At 43.6% G+C, this 12956-nt stretch overlaps 1 long non-coding RNA gene across 35 annotated transcripts in view; it reads left to right on the top strand.

The window, feature by feature from the left end:
* The window catches only part of LOC307186525, a 2785769-nt gene that overhangs the window by 1897204 nt on the left and 875609 nt on the right, over positions 1–12956 (top strand). For 32 of the 35 annotated variants that reach the window (XR_013828351.1, XR_013828352.1, XR_013828362.1 and 29 more), the window contains one exon: positions 6810–6887. The exons of the other annotated variants lie outside the window; for them this stretch is intronic. This is a non-coding gene — a long non-coding RNA (uncharacterized lncRNA). The remainder of the gene's footprint in view (positions 1–6809; positions 6888–12956) is intronic. 35 annotated transcript variants of the gene reach the window in all.

Raw genomic sequence — 12956 nt, 5'->3', positions numbered from 1 at the left:
GTTTTAGCTGAAGGAAGAATACCTAAAACCTGGGTAGTTGAAACCCTTGGAATGGGTACCTTGCAATATGACTTCAAAGGGTCTTCATTTGCTCACCGAACCTCTCCAATCCTATCACTGCTGCGTTTATGCCCCTGTACACATGCTTGATTCTCTTTCGGAGACATAGCAATCCATAGGTTTTAAGATACTTACTAGTCAGGTACATTCTTAGGCGTTTAATATGCGGTGTTGAGTCCATTTCGTTGAGCAAGGAGTAGCTCTTGTCTATTCCATATTTGGCTTAAGGAACTTTATCTGTGCTCATTTCAATCTCTGGTTTTATGCAGCACCTCAACTCACCTTTACCCTTAAGCAAGCATAAGTTGGTTTTCTAAATTTGAGACCCTGTCCTGTTCTGTAATTCAGTTCCTGTGTAGCCAAGTTTACATTCCGTGTATTACTGATATCTTATGATGTTTCTTTTTCTGTGTGACTTATTTCAGTTAGAATCATCATACCTGAATCCACTCATTGTGCTGCTAAGGGCCTGATGACACAGATTTCATTGCTGAGTGATATTGCTTTGTAAGTAAATACCACAACTTCTTTATCCATTTTTCACTTTCTGCGATGTTGAACTTGTACTGTAAACGAGGTTCTTGTAAACAGAGCCATTCCAAACTTTGGGGTGGCTGTGTCTTTTTGATTTTAATTTCCCTAAGCTATAGGACCATAAGTGGAAGTGCCCTAGGTTCTGTTGCTTTGTTTTTTAGATGTTTCAGGAAACACCATACACTTCTCCCGAGTGGTTGTTGGCAATTTACATCCCGCCCATCAGCATAACAAGGTTCCCAGTTCTCCATGGCCTGTCCTGCCTTTCTGGATTTTACACTTTTTTCAGATGGCCCTTTTGACCGGGGGGAAGTGAGACTTCATTGTAGTGCAGATTTCCTTTGCAAGCTTGCTTGGTTGGCCAAAAAGGGCGTATGCGTTTTTTCCTGAATATATTCAGGAAAAAACGCATACGCCCTTTTTGGCCAAGTGCATCATTGTGGACGTTCTGCCTCTTTTCCTATGCTTTCAATGCAATTCCAGTCTACCTCCTGAAATCGGTTTCCTGCAATTCTGCCCCGCTTTCAAGTCCTCTTGGCAGCCTTACTTCAGTCTATTTTTGGACGATAGCTGTCATTTATAACTCTGCAGGTTTGTGAATTACAGTGCCCCTGAGCTCCTTTCTTCAACTCGCTTTCTTATGAGCTGGCCGCAACACCACAGGATGGCTTCAGGCCCTAATCTGGTTCCGGCACGGCACGCTGAGCCTTTGGTTAATTCCTCTTCCTGGTGGGAAATGAGAGTTAAATTTGCCCGTCCAGACACCTCCAGCTAGTCTCTCATTGGTTCTCGCTATTCCTGTTCATCTTCCGCAAAAATTGCAAACTGGGGCAAACAGGAGGTTAAAGACACTGACTCTCCAAGTCGGGAGAGTGTTAGTAAAGCGTCTGGAATGTTGCACCCGAGTACCAGGGTACGAAAACTGAGACATATTTGAACACGTCTCCCGATCACATGGTTGATCATACTCTGGGTTCCACATGCATGTTTTAGCTGAAGGAAGAATACCTAAAACCTGGGTAGTTGAAACCCGTGTAATGGGTACCATGCAATATGACTTCAAAGGGTCTTCATTTGCTCACCGAACCTCTCCAATCCTATCACTGCTGCGTTTATGCCCCTGTACACATGCTTGATTCTCTTTCGGAGACATAGCAATCCATAGGTTTTAAGATACTTACTAGTCAGGTACATTCTTAGGCGTTTAATATGCGGTGTTGAGTCCATTTCGTTGAGCAAGGAGTAGCTCTTGTCTATTCCATATTTGGCTTAAGGAACTTTATCTGTGCTCATTTCAATCTCTGGTTTTATGCAGCACCTCAACTCACCTTTACCCTTAAGCAAGCATAAGTTGGTTTTCTAAATTTGAGACACTGTCCTGTTCTGTAATTCAGTTCCTGTGTAGCCAAGTTTACATTCCGTGTATTACTGATATCTTATGATGTTTCTTTTTCTGTGTGACTTATTTCAGTTAGAATCATCATACCTGAATCCACTCATTGTGCTGCTAAGGGCCTGATGACACAGATTTCATTGCTGAGTGATATTGCTTTGTAAGTAAATACCACAAGTTCTTTATCCATTTTTCACTTTCTGCGATGTTGAACTTGTACTGTAAACGAGGTTCTTGTAAACAGAGCCATTCCAAACTTTGGGGTGGCTGTGTCTTTTTGGTTTTAATTTCCCTAAGCTATAGGACCATAAGTGGAAGTGCCCTAGGTTCTGTTGCTTTGTTTTTTAGATGTTTCAGGAAACACCATACACTTCTCCCGAGTGGTTGTTGGCAATTTACATCCCGCCCATCAGCATAACAATGCTCCCAGTTCTCCATGGCCTGTCCTGCCTTTCTGGATTTTACACTTTTTTCAGATGGCCCTTTTGACCGGGGGGAAGTGAGACTTCATTGTAGTGCAGATTTCCTTTGCAAGCTTGCTTGGTTGGCCAAAAAGGGCGTATGCGTTTTTTCCTGAATATATTCAGGAAAAAACGCATACGCCCTTTTTGGCCAAGTGCATCATTGTGGACGTTCTGCCTCTTTTCCTATGCTTTCAATGCAATTCCAGTCTACCTCCTGAAATCGGTTTCCTGCAATTCTGCCCCGCTTTCAAGTCCTCTTGGCAGCCTTACTTCAGTCTATTTTTGGACGATAGCTGTCATTTATAACTCTGCAGGTTTGTGAATTACAGTGCCCCTGAGCTCCTTTCTTCAACTCGCTTTCTTGTGAGCTGGCCGCAACACCACAGGATGGCTTCAGGCCCTAATCTGGTTCCGGCACGGCACGCTGAGCCTTTGGTTAATTCCTCTTCCTGGTGGGAAATGAGAGTTAAATTTGCCCGTCCAGACACCTCCAGCTAGTCTCTCATTGGTTCTCGCTATTCCTGTTCATCTTCCGCAAAAATTGCAAACTGGGGCAAACAGGAGGTTAAAGACACTGACTCTCCAAGTCGGGAGAGTGTTAGTAAAGCGTCTGGAATGTTGCACCCGAGTACCAGGGTACGAAAACTGAGACATATTTGAACACGTCTCCCGATCACATGGTTGATCATACTCTGGGTTCCACATGCATGTTTTAGCTGAAGGAAGAATACCTAAAACCTGGGTAGTTGAAACCCGTGGAATGGGTACCATGCAATATGACTTCAAAGGGTCTTCATTTGCTCACCGAACCTCTCCAATCCTATCACTGCTGCGTTTATGCCCCTGTACACATGCTTGATTCTCTTTCGGAGACATAGCAATCCATAGGTTTTAAGATACTTACTAGTCAGGTACATTCTTAGGCGTTTAATATGCGGTGTTGAGTCCATTTCGTTGAGCAAGGAGTAGCTCTTGTCTATTCCATATTTGGCTTAAGGAACTTTATCTGTGCTCATTTCAATCTCTGGTTTTATGCAGCACCTCAACTCACCTTTACCCTTAAGCAAGCATAAGTTGGTTTTCTAAATTTGAGACCCTGTCCTGTTCTGTAATTCAGTTCCTGTGTAGCCAAGTTTACATTCCGTGTATTACTGATATCTTATGATGTTTCTTTTTCTGTGTGACTTATTTCAGTTAGAATCATCATACCTGAATCCACTCATTGTGCTGCTAAGGGCCTGATGACACAGATTTCATTGCTGAGTGATATTGCTTTGTAAGTAAATACCACAAGTTCTTTATCCATTTTTCACTTTCTGCGATGTTGAACTTGTACTGTAAACGAGGTTCTTGTAAACAGAGCCATTCCAAACTTTGGGGTGGCTGTGTCTTTTTGATTTTAATTTCCCTAAGCTATAGGACCATAAGTGGAAGTGCCCTAGGTTCTGTTGCTTTGTTTTTTAGATGTTTCAGGAAACACCATACTCTTCTCCCGAGTGGTTGTTGGCAATTTACATCCCGCCCATCAGCATAACAAGGTTCCCAGTTCTCCATGGCCTGTCCTGCCTTTCTGGATTTTACACTTTTTTCAGATGGCCCTTTTGACCGGGGGGAAGTGAGACTTCATTGTAGTGCAGATTTCCTTTGCAAGCTTGCTTGGTTCGCCAAAAAGGGCGTATGCGTTTTTTCCTGAATATATTCAGGAAAAAATGCATACGCCCTTTTTGGCCAAGTGCATCATTGTGGACGTTCTGCCTCTTTTCCTATGCTTTCAATGCAATTCCAGTCTACCTCCTGAAATCGGTTTCCTGCAATTCTGCCCCGCTTTCAAGTCCTCTTGGCAGCCTTACTTCAGTCTATTTTTGGACGATAGCTGTCATTTATAACTCTGCAGGTTTGTGAATTACAGTGCCCCTGAGCTCCTTTCTTCAACTCGCTTTCTTATGAGCTGGCCGCAACACCACAGGATGGCTTCAGGCCCTAATCTGGTTCCGGCACGGCACGCTGAGCCTTTGGTTAATTCCTCTTCCTGGTGGGAAATGAGAGTTAAATTTGCCCGTCCAGACACCTCCAGCTAGTCTCTCATTGGTTCTCGCTATTCCTGTTCATCTTCCGCAAAAATTGCAAACTGGGCCAAACAGGAGGTTAAAGACACTGACTCTCCAAGTCGGGAGAGTGTTAGTAAAGCGTCTGGAATGTTGCACCCGAGTACCAGGGTACGAAAACTGAGACATATTTGAACACGTCTCCCGATCACATGGTTGATCATACTCTGGGTTCCACATGCATGTTTTAGCTGAAGGAAGAATACCTAAAACCTGGGTAGTTGAAACCCGTGTAATGGGTACCATGCAATATGACTTCAAAGGGTCTTCATTTGCTCACCGAACCTCTCCAATCCTATCACTGCTGCGTTTATGCCCCTGTACACATGCTTGATTCTCTTTCGGAGACATAGCAATCCATAGGTTTTAAGATACTTACTAGTCAGGTACATTCTTAGGCGTTTAATATGCAGTGTTGAGTCCATTTCGTTGAGCAAGGAGTAGCTCTTGTCTATTCCATATTTGGCTTAAGGAACTTTATCTGTGCTCATTTCAATCTCTGGTTTTATGCAGCACCTCAACTCACCTTTACCCTTAAGCAAGCATAAGTTGGTTTTCTAAATTTGAGACACTGTCCTGTTCTGTAATTCAGTTCCTGTGTAGCCAAGTTTCCATTCCGTGTATTACTGATATCTTATTATGTTTCTTTTTCTGTGTGACTTATTTCAGTTAGAATCATCATACCTGAATCCACTCATTGTGCTGCTAAGGGCCTGATGACACAGATTTCATTGCTGAGTGATATTGCTTTGTAAGTAAATACCACAAGTTCTTTATCCATTTTTCACTTTCTGCGATGTTGAACTTGTACTGTAAACGAGGTTCTTGTAAACAGAGCCATTCCAAACTTTGGGGTGGCTGTGTCTTTTTGATTTTAATTTCCCTAAGCTATAGGACCATAAGTGGAAGTGCCCTAGGTTCTGTTGCTTTGTTTTTTAGATGTTTCAGGAAACACCATACACTTCTCCCGAGTGGTTGTTGGCAATTTACATCCCGCCCATCAGCATAACAAGGCTCCCAGTTCTCCATGGCCTGTCCTGCCTTTCTGGATTTTACACTTTTTTCAGATGGCCCTTTTGACCGGGGGGAAGTGAGACTTCATTGTAGTGCAGATTTCCTTTGCAAGCTTGCTTGGTTGGCCAAAAAGGGCGTATGCGTTTTTTCCTGAATATATTCAGGAAAAAACGCATACGCCCTTTTTGGCCAAGTGCATCATTGTGGACGTTCTGCCTCTTTTCCTATGCTTTCAATGCAATTCCAGTCTACCTCCTGAAATCGGTTTCCTGCAATTCTGCCCCGCTTTCAAGTCCTCTTGGCAGCCTTACTTCAGTCTATTTTTGGACGATAGCTGTCATTTATAACTCTGCAGGTTTGTGAATTACAGTGCCCCTGAGCTCCTTTCTTCAACTCGCTTTCTTGTGAGCTGGCCGCAACACCACAGGATGGCTTCAGGCCCTAATCTGGTTCCGGCACGGCACGCTGAGCCTTTGGTTAATTCCTCTTCCTGGTGGGAAATGAGAGTTAAATTTGCCCGTCCAGACACCTCCAGCTAGTCTCTCATTGGTTCTCGCTATTCCTGTTCATCTTCCGCAGAAATTGCAAACTGGGCCAAACAGGAGGTTAAACACACTGACTCTCCAAGTCGGGAGAGTGTTAGTAAAGCGTCTGGAATGTTGCACCCGAGTACCAGGGTACGAAAACTGAGACATATTTGAACACGTCTCCCGATCACATGGTTGATCATACTCTGGGTTCCACATGCATGTTTTAGCTGAAGGAAGAATACCTAAAACCTGGGTAGTTGAAACCCGTGGAATGGGTACCATGCAATATGACTTCAAAGGGTCTTCATTTGCTCACCGAACCTCTCCAATCCTATCACTGCTGCGTTTATGCCCCTGTACACATGCTTGATTCTCTTTCGGAGACATAGCAATCCATAGGTTTTAAGATACTTACTAGTCAGGTACATTCTTAGGCGTTTAATATGCGGTGTTGAGTCCATTTCGTTGAGCAAGGAGTAGCTCTTGTCTATTCCATATTTGGCTTAAGGAACTTTATCTGTGCTCATTTCAATCTCTGGTTTTATGCAGCACCTCAACTCACCTTTACCCTTAAGCAAGCATAAGTTGGTTTTCTAAATTTGAAACCCTGTCCTGTTCTGTAATTCAGTTCCTGTGTAGCCAAGTTTACATTCCGTGTATTACTGATATCTTATGATGTTTCTTTTTCTGTGTGACTTATTTCAGTTAGAATCATCATACCTGAATCCACTCATTGTGCTGCTAAGGGCCTGAAGACACAGATTTCATTGCTGAGTGATATTGCTTTGTAAGTAAATACCACAATTTCTTTATCCATTTTTCACTTTCTGCGATGTTGAACTTGTACTGTAAACGAGGTTCTTGTAAACAGAGCCATTCCAAACTTTGGGGTGGCTGTGTCTTTTTGATTTTAATTTCCCTAAGCTATAGGACCATAAGTGGAAGTGCCCTAGGTTCTGTTGCTTTGTTTTTTAGATGTTTCAGGAAACACCATACACTTCTCCCGAGTGGTTGTTGGCAATTTACATCCCGCCCATCAGCATAACAAGGTTCCCAGTTCTCCATGGCCTGTCCTGCCTTTCTGGATTTTACACTTTTTTCAGATGGCCCTTTTGACCGGGGGGAAGTGAGACTTCATTGTAGTGCAGATTTCCTTTGCAAGCTTGCTTGGTTGGCCAAAAAGGGCGTATGCGTTTTTTCCTGAATATATTCAGGAAAAAACGCATACGCCCTTTTTGGCCAAGTGCATCATTGTGGACGTTCTGCCTCTTTTCCTATGCTTTCAATGCAATTCCAGTCTACCTCCTGAAATCGGTTTCCTGCAATTCTGCCCCGCTTTCAAGTCCTCTTGGCAGCCTTACTACAGTCTATTTTTGGACGATAGCTGTCATTTATAACTCTGCAGGTTTGTGAATTACAGTGCCCCTGAGCTCCTTTCTTCAACTCGCTTTCTTGTGAGCTGGCCGCAACACCACAGGATGGCTTCAGGCCCTAATCTGGTTCCGGCACGGCACGCTGAGCCTTTGGTTAATTCCTCTTCCTGGTGGGAAATGAGAGTTAAATTTGCCCGTCCAGACACCTCCAGCTAGTCTCTCATTGGTTCTCGCTATTCCTGTTCATCTTCCGCAAAAATTGCAAACTGGGCCAAACAGGAGGTTAAAGACACTGACTCTCCAAGTCGGGAGAGTGTTAGTAAAGCGTCTGGAATGTTGCACCCGAGTACCAGGGTACGAAAACTGAGACATATTTGAACACGTTTCCCGATCACATGGTTGATCATACTCTGGGTTCCACATGCATGTTTTAGCTGAAGGAAGAATACCTAAAACCTGGGTAGTTGAAACCCGTGTAATGGGTACCATGCAATATGACTTCAAAGGGTCTTCATTTGCTCACCGAACCTCTCCAATCCTATCACTGCTGCGTTTATGCCCCTGTACACATGCTTGATTCTCTTTCGGAGACATAGCAATCCATAGGTTTTAAGATACTTACTAGTCAGGTACATTCTTAGGCGTTTAATATGCGGTGTTGAGTCCATTTCGTTGAGCAAGGAGTAGCTCTTGTCTATTCCATATTTGGCTTAAGGAACTTTATCTGTGCTCATTTCAATCTCTGGTTTTATGCAGCACCTCAACTCACCTTTACCCTTAAGCAAGCATAAGTTGGTTTTCTAAATTTGAGACACTATCCTGTTCTGTAATTCAGTTCCTGTGTAGCCAAGTTTACATTCCGTGTATTACTGATATCTTATTATGTTTCTTTTTCTGTGTGACTTATTTCAGTTAGAATCATCATACCTGAATCCACTCATTGTGCTGCTAAGGGCCTGATGACACAGATTTCATTGCTGAGTGATATTGCTTTGTAAGTAAATACCACAAGTTCTTTATCCATTTTTCACTTTCTGCGATGTTGAACTTGTACTGTAAACGAGGTTCTTGTAAACAGAGCCATTCCAAACTTTGGGGTGGCTGTGTCTTTTTGATTTTAATTTCCCTAAACTATAGGACCATAAGTGGAAGTGCCCTAGGTTCTGTTGCTTTGTTTTTTAGATGTTTCAGGAAACACCATACACTTCTCCCGAGTGGTTGTTGGCAATTTACATCCCGCCCATCAGCATAACAAGGCTCCCAGTTCTCCATGGCCTGTCCTGCCTTTCTGGATTTTACACTTTTTTCAGATGGCCCTTTTGACCGGGGGTAAGTGAGACTTCATTGTAGTGCAGATTTCCTTTGCAAGCTTGCTTGGTTGGCCAAAAAGGGCGTATGCGTTTTTTCCTGAATATATTCAGGAAAAAACGCATACGCCCTTTTTGGCCAAGTGCATCATTGTGGACGTTCTGCCTCTTTTCCTATGCTTTCAATGCAATTCCAGTCTACCTCCTGAAATCGGTTTCCTGCAATTCTGCCCCGCTTTCAAGTCCTCTTGGCAGCCTTACTTCAGTCTATTTTTGGACGATAGCTGTCATTTATAACTCTGCAGGTTTGTGAATTACAGTGCCCCTGAGCTCCTTTCTTCAACTCGCTTTCTTGTGAGCTGGCCGCAACACCGCAGGATGGCTTCAGGCCCTAATCTGGTTCCGGCACGGCACGCTGAGCCTTTGGTTAATTCCTCTTCCTGGTGGGAAATGAGAGTTAAATTTGCCCGTCCAGACACCTCCAGCTAGTCTCTCAATGGTTCTCACTATTCCTGTTCATCTTCCGCAGAAATTGCAAACTGGGGCAAACAGGAGGTTAAAGGCACTGACTCTCCAAGTCGGGAGAGTGTTAGTAAAGCGTCTGGAATGTTGCACCCGAGTACCAGGGTACGAAAACTGAGACATATTTGAACACGTCTCCAGATCACATGGTTGATCATACTCTGGGTTGCACATGCATGTTTTAGCTGAAGAAAGAATACCTAAAACCTGGGTAGTTGAAACCCGTGGAATGGGTACCATGCAATATGACTTCAAAGGGTCTTCATTTGCTCACCGAACCTCTCCAATCCTATCACTGCTGCGTTTATGCCCCTGTACACATGCTTGATTCTCTTTCGGAGACATAGCAATCCATAGGTTTTAAGATACTTACTAGTCAGGTACATTCTTAGGCGTTTAATATGCGGTGTTGAGTCCATTTCGTTGAGCAAGGAGTAGCTCTTGTCTATTCCATATTTGGCTTAAGGAACTTTATCTGTGCTCATTTCAATCTCTGGTTTTATGCAGCACCTCAACTCACCTTTACCCTTAAGCAAGCATAAGTTGGTTTTCTAAATTTGAGACCCTGTCCTGTTCTGTAATTCAGTTCCTGTGTAGCCAAGTTTACATTCCGTGTATTACTGATATCTTATGATGTTTCTTTTTCTGTGTGACTTATTTCAGTTAGAATCATCATACCTGAATCCACTCATTGTGCTGCTAAGGGCCTGATGACACAGATTTCATTGCTGAGTGATATTGCTTTGTAAGTAAATACCACAAGTTCTTTATCCATTTTTCACTTTCTGCGATGTTGAACTTGTACTGTAAACGAGGTTCTTGTAAACAGAGGCGTCCCAAACTTTGGGGTGGCTGTGTCTTTTTGATTTTAATTTCCCTAAGCTATAGGACCATAAGTGGAAGTGCCCTAGGCTCTGTTGCTTTGTTTTTTAGATGTTTCAGGAAACACCATACACTTCTCCCGAGTGGTTGTTGGCAATTTACATCCCGCCCATCAGCATAACAAGGCTCCCAGTTCTCCATGGCCTGTCCTGCCTTTCTGGATTTTACACTTTTTTCAGATGGCCCTTTTGACCGGGGGGAAGTGAGACTTCATTGTAGTGCAGATTTCCTTTGCAAGCTTGCTTGGTTGGCCAAAAAGGGCGTATGCGTTTTTTCCTGAATATATTCAGGAAAAAACGCATACGCCCTTTTTGGCCAAGTGCATCATTGTGGACGTTCGGCCTCTTTTCCTATGCTTTCAATGCAATTCCAGTCTACCTCCTGAAATCGGTTTCCTGCAATTCTGCCCCGCTTTCAAGTCCTCTTGGCAGCCTTACTTCAGTATATTTTTGGACGATAGCAGTCATTTATAACTCTGCAGGTTTGTGAATTACAGTGCCCCTGAGCTCCTTTCTTCAACTCGCTTTCTTGTGAGCTGGCCGCAACACCGCAGGATGGCTTCAGGCCCTAATCTGGTTCCGGCACGGCACGCTGAGCCTTTGGTTAATTCCTCTTCCTGGTGGGAAATGAGAGTTAAATTTGCCCGTCCAGACACCTCCAGCTAGTCTCTCATTGGTTCTCGCTATTCCTGTTCATCTTCCGCAGAAATTGCAAACTGGGGCAAACAGGAGGTTAAAGGCACTGACTCTCCAAGTAGGGAGAGTGTTAGTAAAGCGTCTGGAATGTTGCTCCCGAGTACCAGGGTACGAAAACTGAGACATATTTGAACACGTCTCCCGATCACATGGTTGATCATACTCTAGGTTCCACATGCATGTTTTAGCTGAAGGAAGAATACCTTAAACCTGGGTAGTTGAAACCCGTGGAATGGGTACCATGCAATATGACTTCAAAGGGTCTTCATTTGCTCACCGAACCTCTCCAATCCTATCACTGCTGCGTTTATGCCCCTGTACACATGCTTGATTCTCTTTTGGAGACATAGCAATCCATAGGTTTTAAGATACTTACAAGTCAGGTACATTCTTAGGCGTTTAATATGCGGTGTTGAGTCCATTTTGTTGAGCAAGGAGTAGCTCTTGTCTATTCCATATTTGGCTTAAGGAACTTTATCTGTGCTCATTTCAATCTCTGGTTTTATGCAGCACCCCAACTCACCTTTACCCTTAAGCAAGCATAAGTTGTTTTTCTAAATTTGAGACCCTGTTCTGTTCTGTAATTCAGTTCCTGTGTAGCCAAGTTTCCATTCTGTGTATTACTGATATCTTATGATGTTTCTTTTTCTGTGTGACTTATTTCAGTTAGAATCATCATACCTGAATCCACTCATTGTGCTGCTAAGGGCCTGATGACACAGATTTCATTGCTGAGTGATACTGCATTGTAAGTAAATACCACAACTTCTTTATCCATTTTTCACTTTCTGCGATGTTGAACTTGTACTGTAAATGAGGTTCTTGTAAACAGAGGCGTCCCAAACTTTGGGGTGGCTGTGTCTTTTTGATTTTAATTTCCCTAAGCTATAGGACCATAAGTGGAAGTGCCCTAGGCTCTGTTGCTTTGTTTTTTAGATGTTTCAGGAAACACCATACACTTCTCCCGAGTGGTTGTTGGCAATTTACATCCCGCCCATCAGCATAACAAGGCTCCCAGTTCTCCATGGCCTGTCCTGCCTTTCTGGATTTTACACTTTTTTCAGATGGCCCTTTTGACCGGGGGGAAGTGAGACTTCATTGTAGTGCAGATTTCCTTTGCAAGCTTGCTTGGTTGGCCAAAAAGGGCGTATGCGTTTTTTCCTGAATATATTCAGGAAAAAACGCATACGCCCTTTTTGGCCAAGTGCATCATTGTGGACGTTCTGCCTCTTTTCCTATGCTTTCAATGCAATTCCAGTCTACCTCCTGAAATCGGTTTCCTGCAATTCTGCCCCGCTTTCAAGTCCTCTTGGCAGCCTTACTTCAGTCTATTTTTGGACGATAGCTGTCATTTATAACTCTGCAGGTTTGTGAATTACAGTGCCCCTGAGCTCCTTTCTTCAACTCGCTTTCTTGTGAGCTGGCCGCAACACCGCAGGATGGCTTCAGGCCCTAATCTGGTTCCGGCACGGCACACTGAGCCTTTGGTTATTTCCTCTTCCTGGTGGGAAATGAGAGTTAAATTTGCCCGTCCAGACACCTCCAGCTAGTCTCTCATTGGTTCTCGCTATTCCTGTTCATCTTCCGCAGAAATTGCAAACTGGGCCAAACAGGAGGTTAAAGGCGCTGACTCTCCAAGTCGGGAGAGTGTTAGTAAAGCGTCTGGAATGTTGCACCCGAGTACCAGGGTACGAAAACTGAGACATATTTGAACACGTCTCCCGTTCACATGGTTGATCATACTTGGGTTCCACATGCATGTTTTAGCTGAAGGAAGAATACCTTAAACCTGGGTAGTTGAGACCCGTGTAATGGGTACCATGCAATATGACTTCAAAGGGTCTTCATTTGCTCACCGAACCTCTCCAATCCTATCACTGCTGCGTTTATGCCCCTGTACACACGCTTGATTCTCTTTTGGAGACATAGCAATCCATAGGTTTTACGATACTTACTAGTCAGGTACATTCTTAGGCGTTTAATATGCGGTGTTGAGTCCATTTCGTTGAGCAAGGAGTAGCTCTTGTTTATTCCATATTTGACTTAAGGAACTTTATCTGTGCTCATTTCAATCTGT

The sequence above is a fragment of the Stenella coeruleoalba genome, assembly GCF_951394435.1.
Source record: "Stenella coeruleoalba genome assembly, chromosome: 1".
Lineage (NCBI taxonomy): Eukaryota > Metazoa > Chordata > Mammalia > Artiodactyla > Delphinidae > Stenella > Stenella coeruleoalba.
This window is presented reverse-complemented; position numbering and strand designations above follow the sequence as displayed.